Genomic DNA, 19,736 nt, shown 5'->3' on the forward strand with positions numbered 1-19,736 from the left:
AAACATCTTAATTTTAGATTACAGCAATCGGTATTGGTAACTACACGAGGGCAGTTTTTTCAGGATTTAACAACCAATTCCAATTTTAGTTTGAATAAGCATTATAGGAGAGGAACTGATGATAAATTTTTTTGTTTTTTTCCTAATCAATGCACTCTCGTAGATATTTATATTACGAATAAGTTAGACAACAAAGTGGCTGTAGTTTAGTGGTGAGAATTCCACGTTGTGGCCGTGGAGACCTGGGCTCGAATCCCAGCAGCCACACTACTTTTTACTTCTTTAATCAGGGTAAAATTTTCTTTTTCCCTTAAATGCGTGTTTTACCGGATTCAAGAGTGGAATTTCGTATTTATTGAGTCTTAGGGTGTGTGTTTGGACTGAGGTGCTATGCGAGTCATGTGATGCACCTCGATTTAATATCCAAGATGTCATTTACTACAGAATTGAAAAATAGTCTGACACCTGATTTTACTTAAATATTTTATTAACTAATTGATCATTTTACCTTTTTATTTTGATTCAAAATAAGTAATTATTTACATAATTAAAAAGGAATTAATTTTATTTTTTTCAAAATTTGCCCTTATTTACATACTCCAATGTGTCAAGGTAACATCTAATTAAGGATAATTTAGATAATACATTTTATTTTCTAGGAGTTCGTATTTTCTTAATGGGTATGTCAGAAGTAAAATGGTCACTTATTATGGACTAATGGAAGTAATAGCGAACTGTTAAAGTTTATTTAGCCATTTTAAGGAGAAGTTATATAATTTAATATATTTAAAAGAACAAACTTGAGATTTTTCTTCTCAGCAAATCGAGAAATTAATCAAAGAAGTTTCATCCCTGTCAAATTCAGTATTGCTCTGCACGCCTCTATTGCAACGATAAAAAAAAAAAAAGAAATATACAAATAATAAAAAGAAAGGAAAACGTGGTTTGATATACGTATAAAAGATCGAGAGTACAATATATTACAGTAACAAATCCTTCTGTTCTAGGTAATCTTCTATCTATATAGAACAGGATAAGCAAATTAACGTGATGATGCCAAGTTTCACAATCAATATGTTAAATGCCAAGTGCCAACATGTGTCAAATTTTAAGACAAAATTAGTTAGGTTAGTTAATAATTATTTATTCTTTTTACTTTGAATTAAAAAAATTAAATATATAAAAAATATATAAATAAATCACTGTACAAGATAAAATATGTTCATATTAAATGATCATGCGAGAAAGCAACACGTGGAGCTGAAGATAGAAGGCAGTAAGGATTGAAGGCAACAATCTCGTTTGTTATCGGAAAAAATGATATTCATAAAGGCGAAATAAATGATCGCTGCCCGGTAGCATTCAATGAAGAATATTCTATAGTATTAAGTGCACGATCCGTTATAGAGAATATGACATTTACTGACTATCGTTACATATTCTTCAATGGCCCTCATAATGGTCATTTAAGAGGGGCTTGACCTTAGGACCTTGTTCCCTGGGTACAACTATAAATAGAGAGTTTTACCATCATTGTAACGGACACGAATTTTTTGACAAGCATACAATATACTCGGTTTAAAACTCAATAACAATTTACTTTCTTACTTATTTGCATTGCTCTTATTGCCTTCGGAAGCTTTGTTCCCGGGCTCAAGATCTCTATTGTCTTATCTCGATTTTAACGCCAAGTCTTATATTTTTGTCTAATTTATTTATTATTTTAGGATCAAATCGATTCAATTGTCTATAAACCACGTATAAATTCAACTGTACCATTTTACGGGTAAACAGTTTGGTGCCCACCGTGGGGCTTTGTCACGACCCAAAATCCCAATCCGGTCGTGATGACGCCTCTCGTGAGGACAAGGCCAGCCAATCAACAAAACAGTACATCTCTTTATAATTACTAAGCAGGAATAAGTCTAAATCATGGGCAATATAATCTTAAATGCGAAATAAATGTGATAGAACAAGGAAAACCCTCCCAACTCAGCCCGAAATCGGGGTGTCACAAGTCATGAGCTACTACAGAGTTTACTAATATTTTACAAAGTTTGGAATTATCATAAATAACAAAGATAACGGAGAAAACGGGGTTGCGGACGTCAACAACTACCTCGTTACTCCTAGTCACCGCCTGGTCTGGAAAGAATCAACGCTTAGGAGCGAACTCAGCTCTGCCTGTATCTGCACACATGGTGCAGGGAGTAATGTGAGTACTCCGACCCAGTGAGTAATAAAAATAAATAACGACTGAAAATATGAAATCTCATAACAGCACAATATAGCGCTATCCCAAGCAGTAAAATCAGTTATACAGTAAAATAGTGAGTATCAGATAATTCTTCTTTTAAAACAGTAAAGACAAATAATTTCCACAGTAAGGATAAATCAAAAGCTTGCCCCTCGGGCTCAATATGTAAATCTCAGTATAGTATCAGCCCCTCGGGCTCACTCCCAACTCACCAGCACACAACATCAGCCCCTCGGGCTCACTCCCAACTCACCACACACAAGCAACGGCCTCTCGGGCCCACTCCCAACTCACCTGGGTACCCTGCGCTCACTGGGGGTGTGTACAGACTCCGGAGGGGCTCCTACAGCCCAAGCGCAATATCAATAGGCCTGAAAGCCTTCACACATCACACACGAGGCCTGAAAGCCTCCTCATATAACACTCGAGGCCTGAAAGCCTCCTCACATCACTCAACATATCCTCACGTATGGCCCTCGGCCTCAATCAGTCCAGAAAATAATCATAAGCCTCTTGGGCATCAGTAAAACAATAGTGCTCAGCTCAACAGCATTATAAATATCATTAAATCTCGAGTTGAGTATAAATGTAGCTGAGTTCACAAAATAATATAATTCAATTGGACTGAGTTCAAATAATATTTCAATTCGTGAGGAAAATAGTGATGTAAATTCACAAAAGATTTCAGATAATTGGCACGAAGCCCAAATATGGCAATAAGCCCAATCATAGTGAAAAACATAAATCTTTATCAATTACGCGGTAAAAATATCAACTGGGATGGACCAAGTCACAATCCCCAATAGTAAATGACCCCGCGCTCGTCATACAACGCGTGTCTCATCTCAACATAGCAGTATGTTGTGCAATCCGGGGTTTCAAACCCTCAGTGCATCATTTAAAATCATTACTCACCTCAAGACGGTCCAACGTCTACTCCGCTATGCCCTTGCCTCTCGAATTTACCTCTTCGCGCGTCGAATCTGGTCAAAACCACAACGAATACATTACAATAGGCTAAGGGAACAAAGGCCAATCAAAACAATCGAAAAATACCAAAATTCTCGAAATTAGCAAAAACCCGAGCCCCGGGCTCACGTCTCGAAATTCAATTTTTTTTACATCAACGGGTTCCTTATCTCTCCACGAGTCTAACCATACCAAAATTATCAAATTCCCATAACATTTCGACCCTCAAATTCTCAATTCTATCCGAGAGGGTTTCTAACTTTTCCCGCTAAATTCACGGATTAAATGCCAAAACTTGTAATACATTCGAGTAATCTAACCAAAATTGAGTTAAGAATACTTACCCCGTTGTTCTCTCTGAAAATCTCCCAAAAAATCGCCTTATCCGAGCTCCAAATCGTTAAAAATGAAAAATCTCCCGAACTTAACATTCTGCCCGGTACTGTTCACGGGGTTATTGTACACAGCATTGTTCACGGATCACTGTTCACTGTTCATCCGCGCGGTTACTGTTCACTGCTGCAGAAAATACAGCAGCTTTTAAGAAATTTGCAGCACAACCATTTTTCACTAAAATGGTTCTAACTCCATCATACGAACTCGGAATTAGACGATTCTTGTTCCTATGAGTCAAAAATAATAATACAAACACAACCCTTCAATCGAAACTCAATTCGGAGCTCGTTTACCCAGTTCAATACCCATTTCGCTCGTTAAACAATTAACTCACATTTCACGTCAAAAACCCAATCGCGACTTGATGAAATTAAACCAAAATTTCCAGATCAGTCCTATAATTCATGATTTAAATTCTGGAAGTCTCGAAATCAAATTTGGATCTCTAGAACTAAAAATGAACCTTTAGATCATTACATTTATGCTCAAAACGGCAAAAATCTTCCAAAAATGACCCGTTGGGCATCCGAAACACACCCGAGGCCCCCGGGACCCCGACCAATAATACCAACCAGTCCCAAAATACATTACGGACTTGCTCGAGGCCTCAAATCACATCAAACAACGCTAAAATCATGAATCAACCTCCAATCCAAGTTTTATGAACTTTAGAATTTCCAACTTCTATTTCCGATGCCGAAACCTATCAAATCACGTCCGATTGACTTCAAATTTTGCACACAAGTCCAAAATGACATAACGAAGCTACAGAAATTCTCGGAATTCCATTCCGACCGCCGGATCAAAATTTCACCTATCAACCGGAAATCGCCAAAATACTAACTTGCCAAAATGAGCTAATTTCTTCACCGGACCTCCAAAATTAATTCCGATTGCGCTCCTAGGCCTTAAATCATCCCCCAAAACTAACCGAATCATCGGAATTCAATTCCGAGCCCTCTAACTCACAAGTCAACGTCCGGTTGACTTTTCCAAACTAATTCTTCCTTAAAGAGACTAATTGTCCCATTTCATACCAAACTCGATCCGAATTGACTCAAATTCACCAAGTACACATATTGAAACATGAATAAGCATTTAACGGGGAATACGGGACGAAAATACAGGAAACAACGGTTCGGGTCGTTACAGGCTTAGACAATTGTGAAATTGAATTGATCCGTGCATCTATTACTAACTTGTTTGATTCTTGTTCTTAGCAAAAAATTATTTAAAATGGTAGATAACAATGTCAACATTGGACAAAACGTTGAGGCCCAAGAAAATCAGCCTCAGCACGAAAATTCCATCAGTGATACCCTCAACGAGGGGATGAGGCCACGCCGGTTCATGACGGGCAGTATCCACGACATGTTCGAGAGGCAACTCCTGATGATGCTGAGGACGGGCACGTCGTTGAAATAAAGATCCTGAGGGAACAACAAAAGGCCATTAATGGCAATCTCTCGCGGCAGGATCAGGTTATGATGGACTTAATGCAGGCGTTGTTGGATGCTTCCAATAATGCGAATGGACGGGATCTAGTTCCTCTCGGTGCTCCGAAAAATCAAACAAGCAGAGGGTTGATATCAACACCCCAAGGCACAAAGTCAATTTTGACAAAGTTAGGGGGAAACCGTAGCATCATTTAAAATCATTACTCACCTCAAACCGGCTACTTCTTTAGCTCGCGACGCCTTTGCCCCTCGAATTAGCCTCCACGTGCGTCGAATCTATCCAAAATCAGAACGAATATGTCATAATATGATAAGGGAACAAAGCCCAATCAAAACAATCGAAAAATACCAAAATTCTCGAAATTAGCAAAAACCCGAGCCCCGGGCCCATGTCTCGAAATTCAATTTTTTTACATAAACGGGTTCCTTATCTCTCCACGAGTCTAACCATACCAAAATTATCAAATTCCCATAACATTTCGACCCTCAAATTCTCAATTCTATCCGAGAGGGTTTCTAACTTTTCCCGCTAAATTCACAGATTAAATGCCAAAACTTGTAATACATTCGAGTAATCTAACCAAAATTGAGTTAAGAATACTTACCCTGTTGTTCTCTCTGAAAATCTCCCGAAAAACCGCCTTATCCGAGCTCCAAATCGTTAGAAATGGAAAATCTCCCGAACTTAACATTCTGCCCGGTACTGTTCACGGGGTTACTGTACACGGCACTGTTCACGGATCATTGTTCATTGTTCATCCGCGCGGGTACTGTTCACTACTGCAGAAAATACAGCAGCTTTTATGAAATTTGCAGCATAGCCATATTTCACTAAAATGGCTCTAACTCCATCATACGAACTCGGAATTAGACGATTCTTGTTCCTATGAGTCAAAAATAATAATACAAACACAACCCTTTAATCAAAAATCAATTCGGAGCTCGTTTACCCAGTTCAATACCCATTTCGCTCGTTAACCAATTAACTCACATTTCACGTCAAAAACCTAATCGCGACTTGATGAAATTAAACCAAAATTTTCATATCAGTCCTATAATTCATGATTTAAATTCTGGAAGTCTCGAAATCAAATTTGGATCTCTAGAACTAAAAATGAACCTTTAGATCATTACATTTATACTTAAAACGGCAAAAATCTTCCAAAAATGACCCGTTGGGCATCCGAAACACACCCGAGGCCCCCGGGACCCCTACCAATAATACCAACCAGTCCCAAAATACATTACGGACTTGCTCGAGACCTCAAATCACATCAAACAACGCTAAAATCATGAATCAGCCTCCAATCCAAGTTTTATGAACTTTAGAATTTCCAACTTCTATTTCCGATGTCGAAACCTATCAAATCACGTCCGATTGACTTCAAATTTTGCACACATGTCCAAAATGACATAACAAAGCTACAGAAATTCTCGGAATTCCATTCCGACCGTCGGATCAAAATTTCACCTATCAACCGGAAATCGCCAAAATACTAACTTCGCCAAAATGAGCAATTTCTTCACCGGACCTCCAAAATTAATTCTGATTGCGCTCCTAGGCCTTAAATCATCCCCCAAAACTACCTGAATCATCGGAATTCAATTCCAAGCCCTCTAACTCACAAGTCAACGTCCGGTTGACTTTTCCAAACTAATTCTTCCTTAAAGAGACTAATTGTCTCATTTCATACCAAACTCGATCCGAATTGACTCAAATTCACCAAGTACACATATTAAAACATGAATAAGCATTTAACGGGGAATACGGGACGAAAATACCGAAAACAACGGTTCGGGTCGTTACATTCTCCCCAACTAAAACAAACGCTCGTCCTCGAGCGAGTTAAGAAACATACCTGGAGTTTCACATAGGTGCGGGTACCTGCTCCGCATCTCCTGCTCGGTCTCCCAAGTAGCCTCCTCCACAGGCCAACCTCTCCACTGTACTTTCACTGATGCTATATCTTTTGATCTCAATTTTTGAACCTGTCGACTCAAAATAGCCACTAGCTCCACATTATAAGTCAAATTTTCATCTAACTGTACTGTACTGAAATCTAAAATATGAGACGGGTCCCCAATGTACTTCCGGAGCATGGACACATGGAGTACCGGATGAACACCCGACAATCTAGGCGGCAAAGCAAGCTCGTAAGCCACCTCTCCAATCCTCCTAAGTACCTCAAATGGTCCAATAAACCGCGGACTCAACTCCCCTTTCTTTCCGAACCTCATAACACCCTTCATCAGCGAAACCTTCAGCAAAACCTTCTCGTCCTCCATAATGACACATCTCGGACCTTCCGGTCCGCATAACTCTTCTGACGCGACTGAGCTGTGCGAAGTCTTTCCTGAATCACCTTCACCTTTTCTAAGGCATCTTGGACCAAATCTGTCCCCAACAACCTAGCCTCACCGGGCTCAATCCAACCCACTGGAGTTCTACACCGCCTCCCATATAAGGCCTCATACGATGCCATCTGAATACTGGACTGATAGTTATTATTGTAGGCAAACTCTGCAAGTGGTAAAAATTCAACCCAAGAACCTCCAAAATCAATCACCCAGGCACGCAACATATCCTCCAATATCTAAATAGTACGCTCGGACTGTCCGTCCGTCTGAGGATGAAATGCTGAACTCAACTCCACCTGAGTGCCCAACTCGCGCTGAAAAGTCCTCCAAAACTGAGAAGTGAACTGAGTACCTCTATCCGAAATAATAGTAACCGGAACACCATGCAACCGCACAATCTCCTGAATAAAGATCCTAGCCAGCCGCTCCGCAGAATATGTGGTACACACCGGAATGAAATGTGCTGACTTGGTCAGCCTATCCACAACGACCCAAATCGAATCAAAATTCTTCAAAGTCCGAGGAAGGCCACTCACGAAATCCATAGTAACTCTCTCCCATTTCCACTCAGGAATAATCATCTGCTGAAGCAAACCGCCCGGTCTCTGATGCTCATATTTCACCTGCTGACAGTTGAGACACCGAGCCACATATCCCACAATGTCTTTCCTCATTCTCCTCCACCAGTAATGCTGTCTCAAGTCCCGATACATCTTCGCAGCACCCGGATGGATGGAATACTGCGAACTGTGGGCCTCCTCAAGAATCAAATCTCTAAGCCCATCAACATCGGGCACACAAATACGGCCATGCATCCTCAATACGCCATCATCACCTATAGTCACATCTTTGGCATTATCATGCTGAACTCTGTCCTTAAGGACAAGCAAATGCGGATCATCATACTGGTCCTCTCTGATGCGATCATATAAGGAAGATCGAGAAACCACACTAGCCAATACCCGGCTAGGCTCAGAAATATATAACCGCACCAACTCATTGGCCAAGGTCTGAACATCAATTGCAAGAGGCCTCTCCCCAACTGGGATGTAAGCCAAACTCCCTATACTGACTGTTTTTTGGCTTAACGCATCGGCCACTACATTGGCCTTTCCCGGATGATATAGAATGGTAATATCATAGTCTTTAAGTAACTCAAGCCATCTCCGCTGCCTCAAATTAAGATCTTTTGTTTAAATAAATGCTGAAGACTGCGATGATCAGTGAATACCTCACAAGATACGCCATATAAATAGTGCCTCCAAATTTTTAAGGCATGAACTATAGCAGCCAACTCCAAATCATGAACATGGTAGTTCTTCTCATGGGGCTTCAACTGACGAGAAGCATAAGCAATAACTCTACCCTCCTGCATTAGCACACAACCAATCCCAACTCTGGAAGCATCACAATATACCGTGTATGAACCTGTAGCTGATGGTAACACCAACACTGGAGCTGTGGTCAGAAGTGCCTTGAGCTTCTGAAAGCTCTCCTCACACTCGCCGGACCATACAAATGGGGCACCTTTCTGAGTCAACTTGGTCAAAGGCGATGCAATAGAAGAAAACCCCTGAACAAATCAGCGATAATAGCCTGCTAGCCCAAGAAACTCTGAATCTCTTTGACTGAGGACGGTCTAGACCAACTCTGCACTGCTTCTATCTTCCTTGGATCAACCTGTATACCCTCGCTGGACACTATGTGTCCCAAAAATGCCACAGAACTTAGCCAAAATTCACATTTGGAGAATTTTGCATAAAGCTTCTCCTCTCTCAATCTCTGCAACACTACACGCAAATGCTGGGCATGCTCCTCCTGGCTACGCGAGTACACCAGGATATCATCAATGAATACAATAACAAATGCATCCAGATAAGGCTGAAATACACTGTTCATCAAATGCATGAACGCTGCTGGGGCATTGGTCAGCCCGAAGGACATAACCAAAAATTCATAGTGACCATATCTAGCCCTGAAGGCAGTCTTGGGAATATCCGACTCCCTGATTTTCAACTGGTGATAGCCCGAATGGAGATCAATCTTAGAAAATACCCTCGCTCCCTGAAGCTGATCAAATAAGTCATCAATGCGAGGCAAATGATACTTGTTCTTCACTGTTACCTTATTCAACTGCCTATAATCAATGCACATTCTCATTGTTCCATCTTTCTTCTTCACAAATAAAACAGGTGCACCCCACGGGGACACGCTAGGCCGAATGAACCCCTTATCTAGGAGTTCTTGAAGCTGCTCCTTCAATTCTTTCAGCTCTGCTGGTGCCATATGATATGGCGGAATAGAAATGGGCTGAGTGCCCGGCACTAAGTCAATGCCAAAATCAATATCCCTGTCCGGTGGCATGCCCGACAGGTCTGCAGGAAAAACATCGGGAAAATCCCTCACAACTGGGACAGAATCAATACTAGGAGTCTCAGCTCCAACATCCCTCACAAATGCTAGATATGAAAGGCAACCCTTCCCAACTATACGCTGGGCCTTCAAGAATGAGATCACTCTACTAGGGATATAATCAGTCACACCACGGCACTCGATCCGCGGTACCCCCGGCATAGCCAAAGTGACTGTCTTAGCATGACAATCTAGAATAGCACGACACGGAGATAGCCAATCCATGCCCAAAATGACGTCAAAATCTACCATGTTCAATAGCAATAGATCCACTCGGGTCTCGAGACCCCTAATAGTTACCACACATGACCGGTACATACGGTCTACCACAATAGTATCGCCCATTGGGGTAGATACATGAACAGGTAGAGCAAGAAACTTATAGGGCGTACCCAAATAACGAGCAAAGTATGATGACACATAAGAAAAGGTGGAACCGGGATCGAATAATACCGAGGCATCTATGTGGCAGACTGGAACAATATAGCTCTTAACCGTGTAATCAACTAAATTAATAGCAAGCTCCCCAACTTGGATCAAATCCATATAACAAAACGCACTCAATAAATCATAAGGCACATACTCTATTGTTGCTGTAATACCATAGTGAGATTGAACTCACTCCTTCATAAGTTTGTGGAAACACAAATCATCTGGAATTTTTAACTCTTCTGCAATTCTTGTATTCACTCACACAACAGTTAAGCCCACTCTCTAGGCAGCACAATTTAGATTTCAACGCATATTCTTCACTTGTAAATGAGATCTTCTAATAGACAACATAAGGATCACACCACCTTAGAACACTCCGTAGGAGATAACCCACTTGTTTTGCCTCCAATTAACATTTTGTATACCTTCCACTGTTATACACATTACGCAGTCACTTAATCTTCTTGAGTCTAAACTCATACTGTAACATGAAATTTACTTCACTCCAGATAGGAGACATGAAAATATTATTCACGCGCCCATAACTCGGGGCTACACATCCAATTACAATGGAAATTGGAAATCATCCAATTACAATGAAACACTTAATGGTTCATCTATCATCCAACTGACCTTCCTCGCCACTTCCGAGTCATATAGATACATCTCGCAGTACTGACATACTCATCACGTAGCTATCCAGCCGCCATTCAAACCAATAGGGGCAATACCGAACATATAAGTTCAAAACACTTGCTCACACAATCAACACCTCGGTGCTCAAGCCATAGGCAAAGATCCGACCTCAAGTCCTCCAGACCGGCCCAACATCAACTCATAGAGATCACATCTCACCCCTCGATCGGGGAATCACAAGTTGTTGATGCACTTCTGATACTGAGCGCTCATACGCGCATACGAACACGTGGAAGGAATTTCAAGAGTTACTTTTCAAGCTGAATCAAGGACGCACGATAAGAGTTTCAAGAATATGAAATTTTTCCTAAAGGTTCTGCAGCCTCTCGAGGATAAATACAGACGTCTCTGTACCGATCCGCGAGACTCTATTAAACTTGTTCATGACTCGTGAGACCTAAGTAACCTAGGCTCTGATACCAACTTGTCACGACCCAAAATCCCAACCCGGTCGTGATGGCGCCTCACGTGAGGACAAGGCCAGCCAATCAACAAAACAATACATCTCTTTATAATTACTTAGCAGGAATAAGTCTAAATCATGGGCAATATAATTTTAAATGCGAAATAAATGTGATAGAACAAGGAAAACCCTCCCAACTCAGCCCGAAATCGGGGTGTCACAAGTTATGAGCTAATACAGAGTTTACTAATATTTTACAAAGTTTGGAATTATCATAAATAACAAAGATAAGGGAGAAAACGGGGCTGCGAACGTCAACAGCTACCTCGTTACTCCTAGTCACCGCCTGGTCTGGAAAGAATCAGCGCTTAGGAGCGAACTCAGCTCTGCCTGTATCTGCACACATGGTGCAAGGAGTAATGTGAGTACTCCGACCCAGTGAGTAATAAAAATAAATAACGACTGAAAACATGAAATCTCATAACGGCACAATATAGCGCTATCCCAAGCAGTAAAATCAGTTATACAGTAAAATAGTGAGTATCAGATAATTCTTCTTTTAAAACAGTAAAGACAAATAATTTCCACAGTAAGGATAAATCAAAAGCTTGCCCCTCGGGCTCAATATGTAAATCTCAGTATAGTATCAGCCCCTCGGGCTCACTCCCAACTCACCAGCACACAACATCAGCCCCTCGGGCTCACTCCCAACTCACCACACACAAGCAACGGCCTCTCGGGCCCACTCCCAACTCACCTGGGTACCCTGCGCTCACTGGGGGTGTGTACAGACTCCGGAGGGGCTCCTACAGCCCAAGCGCAATATCAATAGGCCTGAAAGCCTTCACACATCACACACGAGGCCTGAAAGCCTCCTCATATAACACTCGAGGCCTGAAAGCCTCCTCACATCACTCAACATATCCTCACGTATGGCCCTCGGCCTCAATCAGTCCAGAAAATAATCATAAGCCTCTTGGGCATCAGTAAAACAATAGTGCTCAGCTCAACAGCATTATAAATATCATTAAATCTCGAGTTGAGTATAAATGTAGCTGAGTTCACAAAATAATATAATTCAATTGGACTGAGTTCAAATAATATTTCAATTCGTGAGGAAAATAGTGATGTAAATTCACAAAAGATTTCAGATAATTGGCACGAAGCCCAAATATGGCAATAAGCCCAATCATAGTGAAAAACATAAATCTTTATCAATTACGCGGTAAAAATATCAACTGGGATGGACCAAGTCACAATCCCCAATAGTAAATGACCCCGCGCTCGTCATACAACGCGTGTCTCATCTCAACATAGCAGTATGTTGTGCAATCCGGGGTTTCAAACCCTCAGTGCATCATTTAAAATCATTACTCACCTCAAGACGGTCCAACGTCTACTCCGCTATGCCCTTGCCTCTCGAATTTACCTCTTCGCGCGTCGAATCTGGTCAAAACCACAACGAATACATTACAATAGGCTAAGGGAACAAAGCTCAATCAAAACAATCGAAAAATACCAAAATTCTCGAAATTAGCAAAAACCCGAGCCCCGGGCCCACATCTCGAAATTCAAATTTTTTTACATCAATGGGTTCCTTATCTCTCCACGAGTCTAACCATACCAAAATTATCAAATTCCCATAACATTTCGACCCTCAAATTCTCAATTCTATCCGAGAGGGTTTCTAACTTTTCCCGCTAAATTCACGGATTAAATGCCAAAACTTGTAATACATTCGAGTAATCTAACCAAAATTGAGTTAAGAATACTTACCCCGTTGTTCTCTCTGAAAATCTCCCGAAAAACCGCCTTATCCGATCTCCAAATCGTTAAAAATGGAAAATCTCTCGAACTTAACATTCTGCCCGGTACTGTTCACGGGGTTACTGTACACAACATTGTTCATGGTTCACTGTTCACTGTTCATCCGCGCGGTTACTGTTCACGCGCGGTTACTGTTCACTGCTGCAGAAAATACAGCAGCTTTTAAGAAATTTGCAGCACAACCATTTTTCACTAAAATGGCTCTAACTCCATCATACGAACTCGGAATTAGACGATTCTTGTTCCTATGAGTCAAAAATAATAATACGAACACAACCCTTTAATCAAAACTCAATTCGGAGCTCATTTACCTAGTTCAATACCCATTTCGCTCGTTAACCAATTAACTCAAATTTCACGTCAAAAACTCAATCGCGACTTGATGAAATTAAACCAAAATTTTCAGATCAGTCCTATAATTCATGATTTAAATTCTGGAAGTCTCGAAATCAAATTTTTATCTCTAGAACTAAAAATGAACCTTTAGATCATTACATTTATACTCAAAACGGCAAAAATCTTTCAAAAATGACCCGTTGGGCATCCGAAACACACCCGAGGCCTCCGGGACCCCTACCAATAATACCAACCAGTCCCAAAATACATTACGGACTTGATCGAGGCCTCAAATCACATCAAACAACGCTAAAATCATGAATCAGCCTCCAATCCAAGTTTTATGAACTTTAGAATTTCCAACTTCTATTTCCGATGCCGAAACCTATCAAATCACGTCCGATTGACTTCAAATTTTGCACACAAGTCCAAAATGACATAAAGAAGCTACAGAAATTCTCGGAATTCCATTCCGACCGTCAGATCAAAAATTCACCTATCAACCGGAAATCGCCAAAATACTAACTTCGCCAAAATGAGCTAATTTCTTCACCGGACCTCCAAAATTAATTCCGATTGCGCTCCTAGGCCTTAAATCATCCCCCAAAACTAACTGAATCATCGGAATTCAATTCCGAGCCCTCTAACTCACAAGTCAATGTCCGGTTGACTTTTCCAAACTAATTCTTCCTTAAAGAGACTAATTGTCCCATTTCATACCAAACTCGATCCGAATTGACTCAAATTCACCAAGTACACATATTGAAACATGAATAAGCATTTAACGGGGAATACGGGACGAAAATACAGGAAACGACGGTTCGGGTCGTTACATTCTCCCCAACTAAAATTGAATTGATCCGTGCATCTATTACTAACTTGTTTGATTCTTGTTCTTAGCAAAAAATTATTAAAAATGGTAGATAACAATGTCAACATTGGACAAAACGTTGAGGCCCAAGGAAATCAGCCTCAGCACGAAAATTCCATCAGCGATACCCTCAACGAGGGGATGAGGCCACGCCGGTTCATGACGGGCAGTATCCACGACATGTTCGAGAGGTAACTCCTGATGATGCTGAGGACGGGCACGTCGTTGAAATAAAGATCCTGAGGGAACAACAAAAGGCCATTAAGGGCCATCTCACGCGGCAGGATCAGGTTATGATGGACTTAATACAGGCATTGTTGGGTGCTTCCAATAATGCGAATGGACGGGATCTAGTTCCTCTCGGTGCTCCGAAAAATCAAACAACGCAGAGGGTTGATATCAACACCCCAAGGCACAAAGTCAATTTTGACAAAGTTAGGGGGAAACCGTAGCGGTTCCGACAAAAACAATGAAAATGATCACTCATGCAGTTTATGAGAGAAATAAATGCCTGAATGGATCAAATTCGGGTGCACCACCAGTATTGAAAGGACCGGACTCAAAAAAGTACACCCAACTGCCGTTCAAACCTAGCGCGACACCAGAGTTGATCCAGAAGCGGTTCAAAATGCCAGTCATGCCGAAGTATGATGGGACTTCACACCTTTAGGAGCATATCACCATTTACACAACAACGGTGAAGGGAAAAGATTTGGCTCCATACCAGATTGAGTCACTCTTGTTGAAGAAATTCGTAGAGACCCTCACGAAGGGGGCCCTAATATGGTATTCGCTCTTGCCCGAGCTTTTCATAAATTCCTTCGAGATGCTTACGGATTCTTTCATTAAGGCCCATGAGCCAGAAAAGTACAAGCTCGAAAGGCCGAAATATTCAGAATTGCACAAGGAGAGTCCGAATTGTTGCGGGAGTTCGTGACTCGATTCCAAAAAGAAAAGATGATGCTCCCGGCCATACCGGACGAATGAGAAGCAGGAGCATTTACTAAAGGGTTGAATCCGAGAAGTTCTGATGCTTCCCGAAAATTGAAAGAAAGTCTGCTCGAGTTCCAAGCAACAACATGGGCAGATGTTCACAACCGGTATGAGTCAAAGATAAGAATTGAAGATGATCAACTCGGCTCTCCAGCGTCAATTAAAGGCCAGGACCGGGAAAAGAATAAAGAGAAATTGAAAGATGATTTCGATATAGATCAACGATCTTCAAGAGGTCGGTCTTTGCCCTATGATCGAGCCGAAGGACGCGATAGAGGTTTTCGATCGGCGAATGGATTCGCTATAAATAGGAGAACTGATCGCGGCCAGAATAATAGGTCATTACAGGATAAGGAGACATTAGGGTCTCGATATTCCTCCTATCCCAAGCTTTTTGAGTACAACTTTAATGTCAGCGTTGTGGAGCTGGTGTCGGCTATGAGGAATATTAAAGAAACACGCTTCCCGAAGCTATTGAGATCCAATCCCAGCTAAAGGATCCTAATTTATGGTGCGGATATCATGGGACCAAACAAGGGACGGTTAGCATCTGCTCGAGGAGGTGGTGACATTATTGAAAAATGGTCATCTTAGAGAATTTTTAAGCGATCGGGCTAAAAATAACTACGGTCGCAATCGTGATAATGTAGAACCTTCAAAAACAGGAGAAGATCCTCATCGCTTGACAATCAACATGATTTTTTTTTGGGGGGGGGGGGAACGAGATTAATAGTGTGACATTTTCGGCGGCAAAAAAGACAAAGGTGCTAGTGACCCGCAACAAGAGACTCCGGGAAGTCGCTGAAGATGACATCACTTTTACGGAGGAAGATGTAGATGGATTGCTACTGCCGTACAACGATACATTGGTAATCTCTTTAAATGTCTTAGATTTTAAAATTAAACGTGTTCTGGTGGACCCAGAAAGTCCGCCCAACATCATCCAATGGAGAGTGTTGGAGCAATCCATGCTCACCAGAAGTATCATTTCGACCTCAAAACTCCTTACCGGGCTCAACCTAGCAAGCGTGACAACTCGATGAGAGATCTTGCTGCCCATGAGTGCCGAATGAGTGATAAAAATGACCCTTTTCGAGGTGGTGGATGGCGATATGGGCTATAATATTATCCTGGGGAGACTGTGGTTGCACAAGATGAAGGTTGTGCTATCAACATATCATCAGCTGCTGAAATTCCCAATTCCTGAAGGACTTAAACAAATAAAAGGCGATCAACCGATAGCAAGGGAGATGAATGCAATCTCAGTTTTCAGTAGCAAAGGGAAGGAGCATGCGGCATAGCAATTACAGGAACCGGCGCCTGCTCCCGAGTCGAGCAAAGTCAACCAGGGGAGGAGTTGTCAGAATCCTATTATGTACCAAGATATTTTCAGGTACCAAAAGAAACAGACGCAACAAAATCCACAGCGGAAGAACTTGAACAAGTCACATTGTTCGAAAAATTCTTTAGAGAGGAAGTTCCACTTAGGGACAGGACTACACCCCGAGCTCAGGTCTGGATTTATTAAATTTCTTAAACTTTATGTCGATTGTTTTGCGTGGTTGCAAACGGATATGACAGGTATCCCGCCAGAAGTGGACGCACACAAACTAGGCATGGAACCCAACATCTCTCCGGTAAGACAAAAAAATGTTCTTTTGTCGATGTCAGGAATAAATTTATCAAAGAAGAGGTAACTCACTTGCTTGATATCGGTTCAATCCGAGAGGTAAAGTGTGTTGACTGGCTAGCTAACATAGTAGTAGTTTCAAAGAAAAATAATTAGTTTTGCATGTGCATAGACTATAAGGATTTAAATAAGGCGTGCCTAAAAGACTCATTCTCATTGCCAAATACTGATCAAATTATTGATGCAAGGGTCGGGCATGAGTTAATGAGTTTCATTGATGCTTATTTCAGGTACAACTAAATTAAGATGAACCCGGGGATCGGGAAAAAACTATGTTCATCATGAACTTCGGCATATATTGTTACAATGTGATGCCTTTCGGGCTAAAAATGCCGGAGCCACTTACCAGCGGCTTGTAAACAAAATGTTTGAGAAACATATAGGGAAACTATGGAAGTTTACATTGATGATATGCTGGTTAAGTCTTTGAACGTAGGTGATCATCTTAAACACATGCAAGAGACCTTTGACATCTTAAGGAAGCACAACATGAAGCTTAACCCCGAGAAGTGTGCGTTCGGGGTCATCTTCGGTAAGTTACTGGGATTCCTGGTGTCACAAAGGGGAATTGAGGTTAATCCCGATAAAATTAAAGCCATTCAAAGACATCCCGGATCAACTGACGAGCATGAAAGAGGTTCAAAGGTTGATAAGGAGACTGACGGCTTTGTGCAGGTTCATTTCCCGGTCTTTAGAGAAATGCCATCATTTCTTTTCATTACTCAAAAAGAAGAATAGATTCGAATGGACTCCAGAATGCCAAAAGGCTTTGAGGGATTGGAAAAGGTATTTGTCAAGTCCTCTATTACTGTAAAAATCCGAGGAAGTTGAACAACTGTTGATCTACTTAACGATCTTGGAGGTAGCAGTAAGTGTTGTTTTAGTCCTCGAGGACGAAGGTATTACATAAAATTTTGATGGGACTCGCTACCCACATCTGGAAAAATTGGCCTTAGCCCTCGTAGTCGCTGATCGAAAGCTAAGGCCTTATTTTCAATGTCACCCGATAGCTATGGTGACCACTTTTCCCCTTCGGAATATTTTTCATAAACCTGAAATCTCAGGTAGGCTGGCCAAATAGGTCGCTGAAATGAATGAATTTGACATAGAATATAAACCCAAGACTGCGATTAAGTCACAAATTTTAGCCGACTTTGTGGCCTGTTTCAGTCTGGGACTTTGATTTGACCTTTGGCTACCAAAGAAGTTGTAATGGTGTAAAAATCGACATCAGGCATTTGGACATTGTTCATGGACGAAGCTTCCAAAGTGAAGGGGCTCGGTCTCGGCATAGTGTTAACCACGCCCTCGGGAGAAACCCTAAGGCAGGCCATAAGAACTGTTCCTCTGACTAACAATAAAGCAAAGTATGAAGATTTGATTGCTGGGCTCAAATTAGCCCATGGACTGGACTTCGAGGTCATAGAAATCAAATGCGACTCCCAACTGGTAGTAAATCAGGTCTAAAGGATCTTCGAAGCCAACGAGGAACGCATGCAACATTACGTAATAAAAGTCCAGGCTCTGCTTGCTCAGTTCAGGGAATTGTCAATTACGCACATCCCAAGGGAAGAGAATGCGAAAGCAGATGCGCTAGCCACAAAAATGAAGGGAACGGACTCCGGCACGGTCGTACAACTTATATATTCGGTTTTGGAAGCGGAAGCTATTACGAGGTGAACATAACCAACTTGGTATGGGACTGGATAAATGAGATCATTGACTACCTCGAGCACGAAAAATTGCCTGAAGATCCTAAGGCATCTCGGGGCGCTGCGCACTAAAGCAGCTTGATACAACTTTAAGGGAGGTAAATTGTACAGAAGATCTTTCCAAGGCCCATTGGCCCAATGTTTGGGAGCCTCTGAATCTAACTATGTTATGCGAGAAGTCCACGAAGAGATCTATGGAAATCACTCAGGCGCAGATTCCTTAGTGTTAAAATTAATTAGGACAGGATACTACTGGACTCAGATAGAACAAGAGCTTATCTTCAAAAATATGATAAATGTCAACGCTACGCACCATTGGTACATCCACCGGCAAAGCCATTGCACTCAATTTTGTCACTATGGTTGTTCATGAAGCGGGGGATCGATATTGTCGGACCACTGCCACCGACCCCCGGTAAGATAAGATTTCTTTTGATTTTAGATGACTACTTTTCTAAGTGGGTTGAAGCAGGTTCTTACTAGAAGATAGGCAAACGTGAAGTGGTAGATTTCTTATGGGAGAATATAATTTGCATATTTGGGATAGAAAAAGAGATAAACTGCGACAACGGGCCGCAATTTATAGCACAAATTTCTTTGAAGACTTGAAAATCAAAAGGATCACATCATCTTCCTATCATCTGAGCGCAAACGGTTAAGCAGAATCAATAAACAAGGTGATATACAAAATATCAAAAAGAGATTGGAAGCATCTAAAGTTAAATGGTCTGAAGAGTTTCTAGGAGTACTATGGGTGTTCCTAACAATGGCCAAATCAAGCACGAGGGAGAATCCTTTATCTCTTGTGTATGGAGCAGAAGTCTTAATCCCGGTGGAAACAGGAGAGCCTACACTGAGATATTTCTTGGCGAACTAAGAAACAAACAATGAAGTAATGCCGGTCAATTTGGAGTTGCTTGATGAACG

At 41.5% G+C, this 19,736-nt stretch overlaps 1 non-coding gene across 1 annotated transcript; it reads left to right on the forward strand.

Annotated features, from left to right (window-relative positions):
* The first annotated feature begins 195 nt into the window (after nucleotides 1–195).
* On the forward strand, nucleotides 196–267 carry TRNAH-GUG (transfer RNA histidin (anticodon GUG)). The gene has a single exon. It is a non-coding gene; the product is annotated as a tRNA-His (tRNA).
* Nucleotides 268–19,736: the final 19,469 nt, after the last annotated feature.

The sequence above is a fragment of the Nicotiana sylvestris genome, chromosome 11 (genome assembly GCF_000393655.2).
Source record: "Nicotiana sylvestris chromosome 11, ASM39365v2, whole genome shotgun sequence".
Taxonomy (NCBI): Eukaryota; Viridiplantae; Streptophyta; class Magnoliopsida; order Solanales; family Solanaceae; genus Nicotiana; species Nicotiana sylvestris.